Raw genomic sequence first — 21,355 nt, forward strand, 5'->3', positions numbered from 1 at the left:
ATTCTAAATCCTATTGGAATACAGCTATAGAAAGGAGTCTACACAGAAATAATGTTACAGGCTGCTGCTGCTTTAATTCATTTGTATGTGCAACAGGCTGAGGCCTATGCTGCTGCTCCTGCTGCTTCTGCAAATTGACCTAGGCCAAGAAAGAGAAGAATTTTTGGGCCCCATTTAAGTTTTTACAACCTACATGGTGTATAAATTATAGAGAACTACAGGGTGGATAAGGACACACTACAGGAGCTCTGCAAACTCTGGGGGGTGTAGGTTTTGCACTGGAACCATGTCTGATGACTCCCATCAAAAATACACAAACATCCACTGAAGAACTCCATAATGAGGCACATGCTCAAACCAGAAATATCATAGAGCATGCGTTTGGGCTGCTGAAGTCTCGGTTCTGCTGTCCAGATCTGGGAGAGCTCTGCAGTACAATCCATGGATATGCATTGAAATATTCCCAGTATGTGCCATTCTATACAACATCATCCTGAGAAAACAGCTTTAGCAGGATCAGCAAGGTGTAGGAGCACACATCCCACCAAAAATGCCAAGGTCACCACAGCCACAGGCAGCTGAGGAATCGAGGGGACCCACCAGCTGCAGTGGATGTAGGCAGATGTAGGTGTGCTCAATATGTCCTCACACTTGCTAAGAGACAACATACAGCACACTCAGACTCTATAGGCAGAATTTTGGTAAATTAGAATGAGATAGAAGGGATTTTAAGGAGGGCCATATGTTCGTATGGCCATGAACACATATTGAACCTGCAAACAACAGAGGAACCACCTTAAATAATACAGAAGACGACCATTTAGTGACATCACACATAAATAACATGCAGGACATCTTGGGGGGCAAGGCCAAAGGCTCATTCAGCTGGTTTATCTAAACAGCAGACAGTTTCTTGCATTGAAAATGAAAACAGCATAAGTGAGAAGATAAATGGTGAGGGAGCAACGGAAACGACCACAAATAATTTAAAAACACCATCAATACTACCATCTATTTCACAAAGGATTTACTGAAGGGAAAACCTCCTCAGGAAGAATGCTTTTCTTTCAGCTATTTCCAACAAATTTAATGCCAGCTCAGCAAGGGTCCCAGAGGGGCAGATCACAGAGCAGAGGAGGATTCAAAAGAAAAGGGTAGCAAGCAATATTGAATGAGAGGACATCAAAGAAGGGATGGTACAGCAACAGAATGAAAGACCCCTAGTCTGGAACATCTCCAACAGAACACTGACTCAGGATGAAATGAAGATGCTGAACAGAGGTCTTTCATTCATACCTGCACAAACTACTGAGGTAACTGACAGTATAATAGACTTCAAAATGTTTAACAGGAATGTGTTGCTAAGACTTTTATTTGGGAACGACTGCTTTCAAAAAACCTAGCACATTTATCCCTCCTAGTCACCCCAATGTACATGTATTTAGTAGCTTATGTGAAAAAGAAACATTTGAATTACTAGATAATGAGAAGCACACAGCCTTTTTAATAGCATGTCTAGAGGGGAATACAAAGCCTTAAATGACTTGAAGGATGATAAAAGTATTATAATAAAACCAGCTGACAAAGGGGGACCCATAGGAATTACAGACAAAAGTTATTATGACACTAAAATGAAAGACATGTTAAATGATGTTAAAGTGTATGAAATCATTACTTTTAAACAGAAAGAAAGTCTTCTAAAAAACTGGAAAATGTGTTATAAGAGTGTTTACTAGACAGTTGGATAACTGGAGACTTGTATAATTACTTTAAAGTGAATAGCCCCCTTACCCCTATTATGCAAGGAATTCCCAAAATACACAAGAACCCAGTGAACCCCCCTCCCCCAAGACCCATAGTCTCAGGTAAGAATTGCGCAACAGAACCCATATCCATATACTTGGAGAAAACACCAAGACCATTAGTAGACAAGAAAGCAACTGTTTTAAGGGATACCAAACAGTTCTTAAACCAATTATAAGATTTTTTGTAAAGTACTAACTTAATTCTGGATAATGTGAAGTTAGTTATGCTGGATGTTTGTTCCCTTTTCACATCAATTCCCAATGATGTGGGAGTTGATATGCTAAGGGAATATCTAACTAAGGATGGCACTTATACACAGACAAAAAGAGAATTAATTTGTTTATTGATGGAGCAGGTGCTCACAAACAACGTTATGTGATTTGACCACATCTTGCATTAACAAAAAGAAGGGGTGGCCATGGGCACCTCTAGTGCCAACAGCTATGCAAACTTAGTCATGTCCCTATGGGAGAATAATAGTATAAGTAATGGCATTTGGAATCAGATAATATTCTACAAGCGTTAATAGATTACCTCTTTTTGTTATGGGATAGTAGCCAGGAAGACCTTGATAAGTTTTACCATAATGTTAACACCAATACATCCTTCCTAACCTTTGAAATGAAGGTTTCAGAGAAGGAACTGGAGTTTCTAGATTTAAAGGTGATTAAGACAAAAGAGGGTCAAATAACTACTAAATTATAATGAAAGGAGTGTCATAGAAATACCATTCTGCATCGAGAGAGCATGCACCCCAGACACATTTTTAAAAATGTTGTGAAAGGGCAAACATTGAGAGCAACTAGGTTAACAGCAAGGGACGAGGACTTTGACCAAGAGATTACTGACATGAGACAAGGATTTAGAGAGAGGGGTTACACAGACAACATTACAACTGACATAAAAGATGAGAGTGCCAAGTTGAGACACTACTGGGAAGCCCTATTTCTCTGATAATAGGAATAATACAACTAAGAACCCAATAGTGAAAAAAAAGTTCTGAGTACCTACTCAATATTCAAGTAACATATCCCTTACAACAGGAGTCATTAGGAAGCACTGGCCCATCTTGACACATGATCCCAATATAAGGGAGATAGTAGGAGAAAAAACAAGTTTCTCTTTCGAAAACAAAAAGTCTCTGAAGAGACATTTATGTTAACTTATACAAGCCAAAGAAACACCAAGCAGAAATGTTACTGTCAATAAGGGCACATTACCATGCACTAGATGTAATCAGTGCAGATACATAGACACTAGTAATAATTTCATGCACCTTGATACATGTAGAGAATTGGTGTTTAATGTTCAAGCTACCTGTAATAGCAAGAACGTAGTATATATAGCAGTGTGTAATGCTTGTCCGAGTTTCTATGTAGGAAAAACCAACAGGAAAATGAGGTTCAGAATACGAGAACATTTATTACATATTAGGAATCAGAATGTGACAAATGCATTGGATAAACATGTGCAAAGTAAGGGGCCAGAACATACATTTAGCTTCCAAGTGATAGAATTAATAAGAGAAAATGATAGTGGGGGGGCATTATAAACAGAACTGAGGCCTCAGAGACATGTTGTATTATTAGACTGAGAGCAGATAAGGGTCAGGAGCTAAATGACAGATCCCCCTTAAATCTGTTTTGTGGAATAGGCCTTTGATTTGACCATACACAAGTCATTTAGTATGTTTATATATTAAATCATAACTTAGCACCCTTTTGGTTAGGTGCAGAAAGAGAGAAATGTATGCATGCACTTATTTTATATTTCTATTTTTGTATGAAAGTATTGGTTTAAAAGTATGCATACACAAGTCTTTTTATAAGTGTTTTTATTATGTTTTTTATACATGTTGTCTATAAGTACAGGGTTATTTGTTATATATGCATCCCTTATATGGATTTATAGTAGTTTGAGCTTGTGTACCCTATGTATAGCTTTCATAGAAGGCTTTCTCGGGTTATTAACAGGTTAACTTATTTAAATGAATCAATTATGTTAATGGGCTGTCTCAAATTTTAGTATAAAATATAGTGTAATGTGATGCATTGTTGTAAAAGGTCTGATGAAGTGGTGAGAGTAGCACCATGAAAGCGCTTGCCTACAATAAAGAATTTTTCATATTTTGGCATAGAACTCTGTACTTCTTGGCAAATAATAGTGACTTCTTTGTCTGTGGTTTGGATCGCTAGTTGTTTTTCTGTGGTTTTACAAATAATTTTGGAAGTTACTGGTGATTCATTTACACTAACTGTGACCTAGAGGAATTGTTCATACAGCACACTTACTCATCACCTGGGGGCCTAAAACCTTCCTCCTGCACACACACACACACACACACACACACACACACACACACACACACACACACACACACACACACACATATATATATATATATATATATATATATATATATATATATAGATAGTAACATTGATGCCAGGCAACTCTCTGTACACTTGCATCAGACAGTCAGCTCTGACCTAAATCTGTGGCAAGTGGTACATTTTCAAGGCAAGTGTTAAACCTGGAGTGTATTGTGTAATAACAAAAAGGAGAGTAAGAACAACAACATATCCTTCTGTTTGTCATACAGCTTTGATCACCTCCACCAAATGAGTAGACAAATGACACATTTTGCTAGCAAACCATCTTTGAAATGCTAAAAGTGTTATCAAATGAACTGTTCTTGAAACATGTCTATAGGCTTATCACAGAACATTCCATGTTAAGGTATTGCCAATCTTGTATTTCTGTGAAATGCTTTGCAAACAGGCCCATGCCATAAGTACAGTTCTAACTAACGCATACAGAAAAAAGTGTAAAAGCCTTTGCTTTTGCACTTTTGCAACCCTTATATATTTTTTTCATTTTCTTTATTTTGATTTTATTTTATTAAATATTTTTTATTTTATTTTTATTATGTGTCACCAAAATGTGTCCATGTCATCCATGTATACCACATCACTAAATGCTCCACAGCACTGCAGGGTAGGCCAGCCCCAGTGGATCAGCCTGACCCCTTTCCACTGGCTCCAGCATTGATGCCCATCACATCTGGGATCCAATCTGGCAGCACTGCCTCTTCTGCCCCTGCACTACCTGCAATCTCAGGTAATCCTGCTGCAGAAGCTGTTCTAGCAGTACTCTCCAGGAGCAGCCGAGGAAGTGGTCATTTCATCACCTGCAGTGAGTTGCCAGGGATGGTGCATAGGGTGGTGCACTGCACCATTGGGCACTCCTACGCCAGATAGAGAGGCTGCTCTGCCTCATGTTCTGAAGTAGGAGGAGGAGGAGGCATTGAGGTTGTCCCTACCTTCACCCCAGTCATGGTGTCCCCCAAACTTTTGTGTCTATCACCATCCCTGTGTCTTGTCTTGTCTGTCTGCAATTGCTTCCTCACCTACCCAACTTATCTAACCCAAACATACCTACGTCCCTTCTTCAACATTCTTCTCTCTCTAAAATAAAAAAAAAAAAAAAATATATATATATATATATATATATATATACATCCCATACATAGTTTTCCATTTCTTACATGTGTCTTATTGGCACATTTGATTTGGTTGAAATTGGCTATACAACATAATTGTTTTGTGGTCACCCCTCTCTCTGGAGGTGACAATCCAAATTAAGCTAATATTGAGCATATTGGTTTTTTACAGTTGAAGAAGTGGCTAGCTATGGCTTTTTCCTACCACCCTCCTGCAGATTCCTGTACTGCTTCCCTTTGTTCTTCTCTTTGATTACTCCCCATTTCACCACTTTCATATCTAACTCATTTTTACCACTTTAATCTGTTCAAAAAATAGAATCATACACAACACAAATAAGTAACAGAAAAAGCAATGAATCCCTTCAATTTTTGGGCTCTGTGTTCGGCATAATGCTGCAATGCCAAGCAGTGGTGAGCGGCGGTACAGCTCTGTGGTAATCTCTGCTTAAACCTGCCATGCTATGCCAATACACAGAAACACAAGTACTATACAAAATTAATGGGCTGGATTTATAAAGGCTTGCACAGAGTGTAAGAACAGTGTAAGACAGCAGACAGGCAATATGTCTGCCGAGCGATTCAGCAATAGCCGGTAGGGGCGTGCATGAGATCTTCTAAAGCTACTCTTGCGTGGACAGTGTTATGGTATGCAAATTACCTCATTTGCTGCTGAAAGCTATGCAAATGAGGTAAATTTGCTATCCAGGAACCACTAACCTGTCCGTGTAAGAGTAGTGTTATCTGCAGAAATGTACTCCGTTGGTAACGGAGTACCGTTCTGCAAATAGCTAAACGGAGCCATGACAGCTCCAAATAAAGGATGCATCTAGTTAAGGAAGCATGCCAATGGCCAAATATAAGGCCATTGGCATTTGCAAATGTTGTAAATTCTTAAAATCCAATGTTATTTTTTTTTCCACGATCGCCGATGGTTAAGCGTAACGCAGCGTCACGCAAACATGCTGCGCTTTAAATAAAAAGAAAAAAATGGAAAAATAGCCACAAATGTGCTTTTACACTAAAAAGCTTGTTCTGCCATGCAGGTGAATGGCAGACTTCAAACAACATGGCCACTGAGTAGTGGTTGCTAAGGGGGGGGGGGGCTCAGTGTGAGAGATGTAACCAAGACTTAGTAGGCAATCCTATGCAAATGAGGATAAGGATAGTGAATCCCAAATTTCCCTGGCATGTGAGCCATGTCCCTAGAGTGTAAGCCTAGGAGTAGGGTAGTAGTCGAGTAGATGATAGGTGACATCATGAGGGGGTATGTCTGAAAGACTGTAAGGTGACTGGAGCACAGTGGCATGTGTTTGCCCTGAGTTGCTCAGGATTGCAAGAGGCGTGTTTACAGTGGTAGTAGCTGAAAACAAGAAACCGAAGGTGTACACCGTGGATATATCAGAAATTTATTGCAAATGGGTGCACAGCGTGTGCGCGCGTGTAGGCGTGTATGTGCTTGTGTGCGCACGTGTGCGCTTGTTTGTGTGCCACTGCCCCTTGTGGAAACAGAAAGGGAAAAGGAAGGAAAAGAAGTAGTACGAAGTTAACCAAGGAGAACTAGCAGAGCTGCCAGGTGAAATATATCACAATCAGCCAATTACACAGGCAGTCGACTAGCCCTGCCCAGCTCAGCAATTTAAACTCTGCAAACAGCAGTCTAACCTGTTTTTTCACAAGAACTCTGCAACACTGCAGTTTAGAAAGAGTGAAAACTCAAAAAGCTTAAGGCTGACAAAATGTTAGGGGCTGCCATTGCTATTATAAACCAACATGTGCAAGGTGCTGAGGATGGTGATGTTGTGAATGCTGCTGAGCAACCACAGTGAGGAGACGGTGAAGAGTGTACAGACCCAGGGTAACCTACCAGGGGCTACATGAGCTGGAGATAGTAGAGTGCTATAGCATGGACAGAGACCTCCTGCAGCAAATTGTTGAGCTGTGCCAGCCACGCCTCACACACAGAACCAACAGAGGGGAACCCATCCCAGTGGATACCAAGGTATATGTTGGCCTATGAATACTAGCAACAGGTACCTTCCAGAGACCAACTGGTGATATGATGGGGGTTTCACAAGCATCAGCATCCAGGGTACTGCACCATTTCCTGGATGCCATGTCAGCACATGTTGGTGAGCATGTTTATTTCCCCAATTCCAGTGAGGCACTGGCCAGCAATATGCGTCTCTTCCACCAAATAGCGGAATACCCTGAGGTGGTGGGTGCAATAGACTGTATGCACATACACATCAAAGCATCACACGGTGAGCAGGGTAGAGTCTACATCAACCGCAAGGGCTTCCCCTCCATCAACTGCCAGGTTATGTGCGATACCCAGGGCATAATAATGAATGTGTGTGCTGGCTGCCCTGGAAGCTATCACAATTCCCACATCTGGTATCTGACGCAGCTGTACCAGAGATTTCCCAATGGGGACATCCCTGACGGTCACCTAGTGGGGGATGCTGGATATGCACTGGAGCCGTGGCTGATTACAGTTAAGGATCTGTAGTAGTTGTGTAGGCCAGCATACATCACTTCAAAAAAAATGTTATGATATGGAGTAGAGTGCAAGATGTTTGAATTCATAAGCATATGATTGCAGACTGATTTGTTTGGTAAAATAATATACTTTTCAAGCTGAACAGTTTGCTTAGAGCAGTAAATGCTCCAGTATATACCTAAATAGACATAAAAACAGGATAACATGATTATCTTAGTTGCCAGTTCTCTTCAACATCAATGGAATATCCCCATAACATTGTTAATCCTTGTATGGTGTAATGATGGCCTGGTATTAAACCCTGCCATCAGCCAAAATTAAAACTTCTACCATAAGAAATAAATAACATTAAATAGGTTTCTCCTACTATAGTGCAAGATCAATTATTTTCATTAGCTTTGCATCAGGGCATCAGATCATTAATAGAATTCTGGAGCACAGCATTGGCTTTCTCACAAGTTGTAGTTTTTAGTTTACAAATTACAGCACATTTAGAAAACCATACTCCTCTGGTGGGCTATACATGTTCAAGTTTAAATTTATTTACCTCTTGTGATAAATCTAGGGGTCAATTGCTATGGGCAGGTATTTCAGCTGCCAGTTAGATCCTGACCATGAAATGGTTAAGCTAGATGAATGTGGAACTAACTTTGAAGAGCTAAAAAGCTAGCTGGATCTGATGCTTTCTCCTCCAAAATCACATTTGCAAATTGTATGAGTTTCGGGGAGGGGATGAAGTAGCAGCAGAGGATCCCAGTTTTGTACTTTGTTTTAGACAGCTCTGGTTCCAGAAAGTTCAGTAATTTGAGTTTACCAGCTGAAAAGCCATGCCTTATTGGTCCTTAAACTATGACATTATGTTTCTTTCTAATGAAGTTTGGAAACTGGGAGAGTTTCTGTCTCTCTGCAAGAAAGCTTCAGAGTGTGAAGAAGCTTTTGCTCACCTGAAGAATAGAAGTGTATATTCTTACTACATGTTCTTGCTGCAGTGAAAATCCCAGGTGAAAACTGAAACTGTTCCTTAGGGGAAATGTCCTCAACCAATATGTTTAAGGATTGTTTGCTCTAGTTTTTGGCAGCCTATCTGAGGCTACAGTATTGGTGATTTTTGTTTGAGATGCTTATGAATTATGGAACGGTGAACATATTTCAACTAAGAAGATAAAAGGGACAAACTAGCCAAGGAATGGGACATTGGAATGGCTGCAGGGGGCAGGCTCCATTCAACCATGATTTTTGTGAGAGGGGAAGGGCAGCAAACTCAGACAGCCCCAGGTGAACTTTACCTCTCAACTGTCCAGGTTTTTGCAGAATGAATATACTTTTGCTTCTTATTTTTGGTTTGTTCCTCATAAAATTTGTGGTTTTCTGGCAAATCATTTAGAAATGAAGTCACTAAATAATGACAAACATTGAGTTTCAGAATTCATAACCTTCAGAAAAATGCATGCTAAAACAAGACCTGTTATTTTATCAACTAAGTTTATACAAGAGCAATTTTTAGTACTGTTTGTATGTTCCCCCAATATATTTGGCCTTGTCCAGATCTCCTGCATTAAGAGGTTGAGAGGCACGTGCAAATAAATCGCTTTATAGAATTAGGAATATCCAAACCTCTCAACTGTCCCCGATTTTGGCTCAAAATGTTGCACTCCCCCTAATAATCCTTCCGTAAAATGGCAATTTTGGAAGAAAATGTGGAGGGTTTACAATTATAAATAACTAATAATCAGAGTTATAGATTACTTTTATTTCAGAAATGCATGTAGATTCTCTTATTTTGTCAGCTGCTCAAGTTAACAGTACTAATATTAAAAAAGTGTCCCTTCTTTGATAGGTTCCCAGCTGTATTGTGTGGCAATTTTATATTTTTTGCAACACATTTTTAGTCCATTTTTCATAAAATTGAGGTTTTCTGGCAAATTAATGGTAAATCACTGAAGACTGAAGTTAGAAAATAATGATAGACATTTGAGTTTCAGATTTCATACCCTTCAGAAAATCCATACTAATGCAAGACCTATTACTGTTATCTTTCTAAATTTATAAGAACAATATTTAAAAATTGTCCTTATTTGTGGGCCTTTGTCCCACGTTTATATATGGCTTTGTCCAGATTTCTTGCTTGGAGGTTGAGAGGTATGAGTGTCAGAGCCATCACCATCAGCCACAGACATTTCAAACTGGACAAACTTGTTGCACCCCACTCCCCCAGGTAGTGGCTCTGGATGTGTCCAAGCAAGGCAAGGAGCAGTTATGCAGTGTAAGTGTGCAGAGTATTCCCCCATCCAAGGAAGACACAAGTACGACCGTGGCTTTTCATCTGTCCTTGATTTTGCAGAATGTTCTGGTTTTCTGTCATATTTTATGCTGTTGATTTATGCTTCTTATTATTCAGGAAATGCATGCTGTCGCAGTGCCCTGTTGCTCTGTATTTAAGTAGCAATGCTTTAATGACCATCAGGTAAGCTTGTCTGAGATTGTAAGATTCAAGTAACCTTTAATAAGCATACTGTTAAAGAATTACCAACATTGAAAGCCTTTTTGTTGTTGCCATGCAGAGAATATTTACATATCTAGATAACGTATAAGCTTTAGGTATTGAAATGCATATGACAGTATTTGTAATAAAGGACAGTATTTGTAATAAAGGACAGTATTACAGTATTTTCAGAAGCTCATTACATTTGTTGGAGAATTGCAGTAATCTTTGCAGGCTTTTTACCCATAAACTAAACAGAATGCCAATCTATCATGTGTGGTCCATAACCTGTGTACTAATCATTTAAGCAATTTATCTTGCGCTTGTTTCTTGTTTGCTGTTCATTTTTACTTTGATCATGTTTTCCCCATGAAACAAGTAGATAGTTGTCAGGCAGCAGGTCTTTTTTGGATAAGAAACATTTTTACAAGTGGGGGTATCACAGAGATTGCTACTTTCTGGTACTTTTATAAAGTTGAATATAAATTATAATTAGAACTGCAGTGCAAGGAGAAGTGGTTTGAGGTGAGTGCTGCTTGTTTTTCTTATACTTGATTTTGACTGGCATTCCAGTAACGTATTTAAAAAGTAATTTATTTTTTCATGCCTCACAACCTTTTTGTTTTCATCTAGTTATTAAATAAGCTGTCATGTAGCCAATACAGTGAAATATTTTTTTCTTCTACATTTCATTTTGTCTTGATTGGATTCTTGTAATGATGGTTTGGCACCCAGGGCAATGTATTTAATTAAAATTCTAGTTGTTGTGGTTTTAAGCATAGTTCCACCCCTTCCCATTGGCCCAACCCATTCAGTTGTATCCTGCAGCCCCCCTTTGACTTGAAGTCACCAGCCGCCACTGATGTAAACACATATATGTTCTGAGTCAGTGCAAACTGTAAATGAATACATGTACATGACTGACACTGCCAACATCTTGTCAGACAGGTTCATACATATTTACCCTCCTCACACTGACAAAAGGGCCCAGTATCATACCTGGAGACCGTGAAAACCCAGAAATCACATAAACAATGGTTAAACATCACTTTCCAAACCTGAAAACACAGCCTGTATGGGATGACATGGCTTCCCTAGCTGTGTCATATGTGAACTCCAAAACAAACAGATGCTGCACCTGAACAGTCTGTTGATACTCACCCTCTGTACAGGATACGAATCCGTTGAATGTGTTACAGAAACATTTGGCACACACCACAAGTGTTGGTGCACAACAGACCATATGAACTATTGTCTTATAAGCCTATTAAGCCTGATCTGCAAGGCCATGGAGTCCATCATGATGGAACTCATAAACAGAGCTATTGTGAGCCTACAAACACCCAACCCTACCAATTCTGTTTTGGTCAGGGGCAGATCATGGTTCCCAAACCTGCTAGACTGTTTTCAAGGCAGTCACGCAGGACATACATCAATGAAATGAGCTACACACATCCCACATAGACCTTGAAAAGACCTTTTCCAACATCCCAGACAAATGTTGTATCCACAAAATCAACAACCAGTGCATAAATATGTATGTCATCTGATGAATTGCCAACTGGGGCACAGATAGATCCCATAAGGTAAGAATTGTGGTCTCCTGTTCAAGCTGGTAACAACCGCTGTCCCCCATGGACCAGTCCTGAGACCCCTCCTGTCTGGTGTATACTTTTCAGAAATACAGTCAAACACATGAGGGCTATGTTTAGCAAAGTTTGTGGATGACTGCAAACAAGTTGTCATAATCGATGTGTGGGACAACAGAGACATCCTTAAAAAGGTCTCAGTCAGACATATGTGGTGTAAAAATATGCCCTCGTGCTACAGTCATACAAATACCACATAGGTGCCAACACCCTAAACATGGAGGTGATAATAAGGGATCTATGGACACATGTGGATAGTCAGTTCTACTTCCAGAAACATATTCACAAAGTGGTTAGAGAATCATGCTATGTGTTCCCACAAACAGCCAAGGACTTTGCATGTAGGTCAAAGGAGGTTCCCTCTACTCATCAGTCATCAGACCCATCAGAGAGTACCACAACACACCTGCAATGAATCTGACTAGGCACCTTCAGCAGCTGGAAAGACCACTGAAGTACCTCAACAAGAGGATTACTGGCCTCAAACAGTTGCTCCATGCAACCAGGCTGAATATAATTCAATCTGTACTCTGTTGCATACTGTCTACTCAGGAGATCTCTGTCCAACATACAGGTCCATGTCCAATGCAGAACTGATGTACATGCGCTATCTGAAGTAAACCCAAGCTCATTGTACCACATGCTCTAGGGATATCATCATCACAACAGTAAATAGAACATGTTGGAGGGATACATGACTAACTCATAGACTTCTCTTGCTCTGGAACAGGCTCCCAACCAACATTAAGCTGAGACCCTCACTGACACTCTTCCAGAGGAGTCTTGATGAGTGTATGTGAAACTGAGCTGTCACACCATGGATCCCTTCATCAGCTCTACTATACAGAGGCCTAGGGAACTAACTCCATGGGTGGTGATAGCTGCACACTCTGGCCATACTAATATATGCCTTCAGGCAGATAGCCTATCACCTACCTATGTACCTATATATATATATATATATATATATATATATATATATATATGTAGGGGGAACACAGTATAATAAGCCAAAGATGGATGAGCAGAGATGTGTGTAAGAGGGTGACCATGACAGGGAGCCATCCAGGACTGCCTCACCCAGCACACATCCCAATGGCATGAAAGACATGAGGTGCACATCTCTCTCACTGTACATAACAGCCACCGGTATCTGTAAGCATTACAGTGTATGTGGTCCATGTGCCTGCTGTACAATATGACTGTACAATGAAGTACACTTCCACTATCTGTAGACATGTACCTGTCACATAAGTCCATAGGCATGTAGTAGACTATCTCCACGAAGGCATATATCAGCCTTTGCAAGTTGTGCAGCTTTCACCACACCATTGGGTAGTCTCCCAAGGCCTAGTTCTAATAGTTAGTACCCTAAGTCCCTTTCTAGTGGGGCTGCTGATTTGATGCCTGGCATGAACTGTCTGTTTCCCATCCACTCATCAAGGTTCCAATTGAAGAGCGTCAGCAAGGGGTTATGTCTGGTGTACATTGGGACTCTGTTCAACAGTAAGGTAAGTGTCTGGGATGGTACTCTATCCCACCAGCATGTTGTATTCATCATTCTGATGAGGTTCATATCCCTGGAATGTGTAGGGTGACTCAATGTTGTTATGTGTAGATGGAGCATGTTCAACAGTTATGTGTTGGACATGGCTCTGTATGTTAGGCAGAGTGTGCCTCTGAGTAGGTGGTATGCAATGAAGAACAGATTTAGTTTTACCAGTTGTGTTGCATAACACAACTGTTTGAGGCCAGTAATCCTCTTGGTGAGGTACCAATGTGGTCGCTACAGCTGCTGGATATGCTAAATGGTGCACTGTACTCAATGATGGGTCTGATGATGTAAGAGTAGAGTGCCAACACTACCTCTTTGGATCCTGATGCAAACCCTTTGTTGATTAGGTGGGCCACATAGGATCTCCCAATCACTTTGGCAACATGGTTGTCAAAGGAAAGATGACTATCTACTTGTGTCCCCAGATCCCTCATCACCTTGTCATTTTCAAGGGGGTAACACCCATGTGGTAGTTTGTGGGTATTTTGTTTTCAACAAAGAGCATCACTATGCACTCCTCCACAGTGAGCTTGAGGCCATGATTCTGACACCACACATCTGTCTCATAGAGTCCCGTCTGGAGAATCTGACTGCCTACCGGGGAATCTATTATGACAAACACTTTACAATTCCCAGGAAACGTAGTCAACTACAAATCTCCTGTGTTGGAATGTACATTTCAGAAGTCCATACCAAACAGAAGGGACCCCAGGAATGAACCCTGGAGGACACCAGTTGTTACCGGTGTAGAGTCTGATATGTAGCCAGCAACTCATAATGTGTGGGATCTATCTGTGAGACAGTTTGCAATCCATCTTGTGATGTATGGATTCATGGCCAGGTAGTTGAGTTCATCTATGATACCTGACTGGGGAATGGTGTCAAAGGCCTTAGAGAAGCATAGGTTGGCTGTGTGGATCTCATTTCAATCATCCATAGCCTGGGTAACTGTCAAAGAGATCCTCCCAGTTCAGGAGGCGTGGTCTGCCTATTACCAAGCCAAACTGTGTGCGCTCAACTGTTTGAAGGTTCCCAATCTCTGTATTGTTGACTTCCATTATGATTGGCTCCATTGCCTTGCAGAACACACTTGTCAGGCTCATAGAGCATGAATGCCAAGGGGTTTTTGTGGCCCCACCACTGTGGAGTGTGAAGAACGTTGCTGTGCAACATTCTATGGGTACATATCCTGTAGAGAGCATGTAGAGAGAGGTGTAGGTATCCTTGATGAATATGGATACATCCTCACCCTATGTGCTATGATTCAGGTTCTGATGCTGGAAGGTATGGAATGAGTAGTATCCTGGTAGTGCTGGTGTGCTGTCTGGAGCCTTGATTGCCGATACTGCACAGATATCAATATTCTCCATAATGAGAAGTGCCTCGAGTGTGTGCATCTGGAGGCTGAGACTTCTGGCAATGAGTAGCATTTAGCTCACTTTGTGGTTATTTGTATTGGTTATGAGGTCTGGGTTGTCCTGCGTGACTGGTGTCAGCGCCCCATTGGTTCCATCTGACCATAAGCTAATCACCCTACATATCCACATATCCACATTTTGGACCCACACCCCCATTAAGGAAACTATGTTAAAAAATTTCTCCAAAGCCGACGTCATGCTTCTTAAGACAGAAGTGATGAACTGCAGGACACACATGCAGATGGACAATACAGTTACGACTACTAAACCGTTCACAATTGCACTTCATAAGCACTTACATGACTGCATGCATCATGCTATCCTAAACAGAACTAAGATGCTAACCTCCAAGAAAAGGAAGCCAATCTGGTGTTCCCCTGCCATAAACAAACTGCACAACAGAAGGAAAATACTGTTGCAAAAAAGGGTGAAATCCCATGAGGCGAGGAGCTCCATGGTCCACATCAGTAAGAAGCTGTGATCCATGATATAATCCTCCAAAGCTAGTGATGAAAACAAAATCGACACTGATTCTAAAGACAACCACAAAGCATTCTATAGCTATGTCAAGAGTCTTAATGGCAACACTCAGATCTGCTCTGAGTTACAGCACAATGGCACTAAATATACAGACCCAACTGATATTGCCAACATCCTGGCAGATAGGATCAGTGCTAACTTTACCCCCCCCCCTCACCCATGAAAGGGCACATCTCTATAATGGAAGACTGCAAAGTTGCTGTCATCACGGCTGCACAGGTAAAAAACACTCTCCAAAGCCAGGAGCACAGCATCCATGGGACCAGATAACATTCCAGGCTGTGGTCAACACAAACTACAGAACAAACAGGCCCCACACCTACGTACCATGTTCAGTCATAACCTCACCTCAGGCTTTGTGCCTGCTGAATGGCGCACAGCGATGGTTATCACACTAGACAAGGGGGGAGCCACCATGGACCCCAGGATCTAGCGGCCCATTAGCCTGATGAGCCTGCTCTTCAAGGCCATGGAATCTTTCATCATATAACTTATAAAAAAAGACATTGGTAATCTCCAAACACTGGACCATAACCATGTTAGGTTTGTAAAAGGCAGATCATGTCTCCTAAACCTAATAGACATCATTGAAGCAGTTACCAGAACCATAGACAAGGGTAAGGTGGTTCACACAGCCCATGTAGATCTTGCCACGGCTTCCAACACCATCCCCCACTCTGGAATTATAGATAAACCCACTAAACTAGGTATAAATCGCTATGTCACAAGATGGGATGCCAACTGACTGACAGAACACACACTGTGAAAGTAGAAGACTCCAAGTACGACATTAGACCAGAGACAAGTGCAGTACCACAGGGTTCAGTCCTGGGTCCTGTCCTGTCTGGAATGTACTTCCCTGAAGTAAACTTTCACATGGAAGGTCTGTGGCTAATGAAGTTTCCAGATGACTGCAAACTAGGAGCCATAATCAAAACTACTAAAGATGTGAACATCCTACAAAAGGGCCTCACTGAGACAGATGCCTGGTGTCAAAGCCATGGCCACAAGCTCAATGCCAAAAGGTGCATTGCCATCCCCTTTGGTAAGAACTCTGTAGCCATGAACTACAACATAGGCGGTAGTATACTTAACACTGAAAGTGTAATAAGATACCTTGGGTCACTGGGGGACAGTGGACACACCTGTAATAATCACATCCCCACAGTAGTCCAGAAATCCTTCTACACGGCACAACTCACCCCAAAAGGTGGCTCATGCAGGATAGAAGAGGACATTGTTCCCCTCTACTCATCATTCACTAGATCCATAATAGAGTACAACGCCCCTTTTGCTATGTACCTCACAAGACATCAACAACAACTGGAAAGGCTGCAGAAATACTTCATAAGTAGCATTAGTGGCCTGAAATACATGCCATACACAGACCGTCTCAAAATGTTCAAGCTGTACTCTCTTGCATATCGCCTACTCAGAGGTGATCTCTGCCTAACATACAAAGCTGTCAAACACAGAGCTGTTGGACATACTCCACGTAAAACACTCACAATCCCTCGGATCTTCAGCCCCAAAACCCTGAGTGAAATACAAAAGGAAGTGGTGTATCCATTAACCTTATGGATTCCAACACCGACAGGTTAGTGGCACATCATGAGGCCTTGGAGACCTTGCAAGTGCAACTAACACTGGGCAAAGCTGCTTATCAGATTGTAGCCTGCTACAGATCACCTACCTTGTCTCAGGAACCTCACCCAGTATTCTTGAGAACTGTGGAAAATATGAAGGTCCTACCAAACACCATTATATGAGGAGAGTACAACTACCAAAATACTAACTGGGAGAATTACTCATGTACAACGTCCTTTGCCCAATGCTTCCCAGAGTTTAAAAACTCAAACGCTCTGGAACAGCTGGTTACCACACCCGCTAGAGGTGACAACATACTGAACCTCATCATCAACAACATGGGGTACCAATGTTCCACAACAAAGATAAACCCCTCGCTGGTAATATCAGATCATAAAGTCATCACACTGGACATCCACATCACCCCCCCCCCCCACAGTCAAGGAAACTACTGTGAAGAAAGTTTTTAAAGCAAACAGCACACTTCTCAAGACCAAAGTGGAAAGTTCAAAAGCACCCTTGCTATCGGATAATGCTATACAATCTGCAGAATCATTTACAAGCGCATTCTATGAGCATCTACAGGGATGCATGGATCGTGACATGCCATATAAAACAATGATGCACTCCTCCAAAAATAGGAAACCAATCGGTGGTTGTCGCACATAAATAAGCTATATAACAGAAGGAGGGAACGAACACATGATAGAGCAAACTTCACATAAGGAAAGGCATCACTGATCATTATTAGGAAGAAACAGTTATTGCTCATAAAATAATCCAAGGCCAGTTTCTAAAGACAAATTGCCAAGGAATGTAAGAATAACAGCCACAAAGCCTTCGTTAGCTATACCAAACATTTAGGTGGCAACTCTCAAAAATTTTGTCAGCTACTGCAAAATGGAAAAAAGATACACTGAACCAACTTACATTGCACACATCCTGGGGGACAAGTTCAGTGTAAATTCCCCCCCACATCACCCCCCAAAAGGGCCTGTGTCCATCCCAGAAGAATGCAGAGCACCAGACTTCATGGACATGCAGGTAAAAACAGCCCTATCCAAACGTAAGAACACAGCATCAATGGGACTGGATGGTGTCCCAGGCTGCAACTTACACCAGCCCCAAAAGGAAATACACCCTCACCTACATTCACTGTCCAGACTCAACCTTACCATAGGCTATGTACCCAAGGAATGGCATACAGCAACAGTCATCCAGCTCCACAAAGGGGGTGCCACAACAGAACCAGGAAACAATTTCCCTATAGGCCTACTCAGCCTGGTCTGCAAAGCTATGTAGCAAATTATCATGGAAACCATAAACAGAGACAATGGGGACCTCCAGACACTGGACTCTACCCAACTTGGCTTTGTCAAAGGTAGATCCTGTCTGCTAAACCTAGTTGACTTATTTGAAACAGTTACCAAGGACATAGATGGAGGTGAATGTAGTCCACACAGCCCACCTGGACCTCACTAAGGCTTTTTGACACCATTCCCCACTCTGGCATCATGGACAAGCTTATCAGCTTGAATGTTAACAGCTATGTCACAGGATGGGTGTCCAACTGGCTCATAGATCAAACACACATGTTCAGAATTGCGGGTGCCATGTCCAACTCTAAACCAGTCACAAATGGCATCCCACGGGTATTGGTCCTGGGACCTCACCTGTTCAGTAGATACTGCTCAGAGGTACAGGCAAGCATGGGAGGAGTATGGCTTAACAAGTTTGCAGATGACTGATAACTGTGGTCCATAATTGACTCCATGGCTGACACAGACATCCTACAGAAGGGTTTTACAGAGACAGATACCTGTTGTCAAAACAATGCCCTCAAGCAGAATGCCAAAGAATGCAGTCATCCCTTTTGGATAAAACAAAGTGCACGCAAATTACCACATAGGTGTGAATCCAATATGTACGGACAATGTAATTATGGCCCCGGGGACCCAGGTAGACAGTAAACTCTCCTTTGATGATCACATTGCCAAAGTGTCTACAAATGCCTTCTATGTAGCCCACCTAATGTCACCTAATGTAACCCACTTTGTCTATTCTGATGATGTCACCATCCTACAAATATACCTGTGGAAAAAAACTCCCAGTAATGTGTATTGCACATCGTGTAAATGCATACTGCTCAAGTATCGTTAGGTAGGGGTTTGAATCCTGCACTTGACAAGTGTGTGTGTGTGTATGTGTATCTTCTTGTAGAGAAGCAACCTTTTTGGAGACAACTACAACACCTTAAAAGTGGTATACTCATCTTTGTCAAGTTTGATGATGTCACCATCCTACAAATATACCTGTAGAAAGAAAAACCCTCAGTAATGTGTATAGCGTGTCGTGCTATGTATACTGCTCTAGTATCATGAGGTAGTTAGGTAGGGGTTTGAATCCTGCACTTAGCAATTGTATGACTGTGTGTGTATCTCCTTGTAGAGGAGCAACATTTTTGGAAACAACTACAACACCTTAAAAGTGGTATACTCATCTTTGTCAAGTCTGATGATGTCACCATCCTACAAACTCACAGTTATGTGTATAGTGCATTGTGTAAATGCGTACTGCTCTAGTGTCATAAAGTAGTTAGGTAGGGGTTTGAATGCTGCACTGTGTGAGTGTGTGCTCTATGTGTGTGACACAGTTGGTCACTGTGTTGTGGGTTTTGCTTATACTACTGTATGACATATCATAATGACAACAGTGTGAGCATTGCACGTCAGGTAGCTGTGTGGCAAATACATATATGTACATGTGACCTCAATTATTTCAGAGGTGGGAACGCTGCTTTCTCCATGAACACATCTGTTATCTTTGCCAGAGTGTGCTCCTCCTTTCCAGACCTTAGGTCACATCTGTATGCTTGTGACAATCCCAGCCACTGCAGTGATCCCTGGCCTAGGCCATCTGTGTCACGCACACTCATTATGGTTTCTATTGAATAGTGTGAATGAGGGTTTATGCCTGAGGTATATTTCAGACCAGTTAAAATGCAGCAAAGTCTGTCAGTGATGGCTATTCATTATAGGTGTACAACAACCTTTGTGGATATGCATGCAGACCCCTTATTGCTTATGTGATTCACCGAGGGATTTCAAAATACCTTTGGAAATGTGATTACCAAAGGAGAGATGATGTAACACTTGGCTGTATGTACACATCGGTACCTGTCAACATGTTGTGGGCTACTACCTATGTGGTACTGTGGGGATACTATGTTATGTAAAGGTGGATGACCATGCTTTAGTTGGCTTATTGTTTTACAGCATGGGTTTGACAACAGGTATTTGCCAGTATGATACCCTTGTGGAGGATATGTGTGTCACCTAGAGAATGCATTATAGGCCACAGTATGCATTCCCAGATGTGAACAGACATATTCCTACTGTGTTTGCTTGTACCTAAGTGAGCTATATGGCAATGAGGGGTGATTTCACGAATGGGTGCAGGTGAACACCACTGGTTACTGGCATAGTATAGTTCTTGAAGGATACAAATGTTACTGTGTGTCCTACATCTGTGTGTCAGTTATCACGACATCATCTAATGATTGTTTATGGTCAGGCTGTAGAGGATCTGTATACTACCAGAATGCAAACCAATGACAGATAGTAACAGTATCACCCACAGCACAGTGTCACACCATGTGATACACACATGTGTACCCAAGTTCAAAAATGTGTGTAGTACAACGCATACTGGCCACCAATAGAAACTATGGGGTGTTAACATTCTGTAATACAGGGCATGTCACCCTGCCCATGTGTCCGCTATGCACGTAAATGCAGACAGTACACCTCCACCATGTTCACAAATGTACACCTGCAAACCTGTGCTGCACATATCCCACACGTACTGTCCACTTTCTAACACATGCTGCCAATACTACACACATCAGTCAAGTGGCACGTGGCCAGGCAATACACTATTGGGATTAACACTGGTGTAAACAATACTACATTGACAATCATAGCTTTAATGCATCATGCCTGCTCAGCTACACCTTCAAGGATAACATTACACTTTACTGCTGACAATATGCTAACATTGCTATACTGCCATAAAGTCACCCTGTGCATCAGCACCATGTTAGCCTGTTCCTGCATCAATGTTACAGATGACAGGAGGGGGCACAGGTTCATCATATGCTCAGGGTGTGTTGTTGGTTTGCCAGAGGCCTACATTGAGCCATACAATCGACATGTATGTGTGTGTGTGTGTGTGTGTGTGTGTGTGTGTGTGTGTGTGTGTCTGCATGTACACAGTTCCACCATGTGGCTGCCATATACAGGGATTTGTGGGAC

The sequence above is a fragment of the Protopterus annectens genome, chromosome 5.part0, assembly GCF_019279795.1.
Source record: "Protopterus annectens isolate FY-2018-M chromosome 5.part0, PAN1.0, whole genome shotgun sequence".
NCBI lineage: Eukaryota > Metazoa > Chordata > Ceratodontiformes > Protopteridae > Protopterus > Protopterus annectens.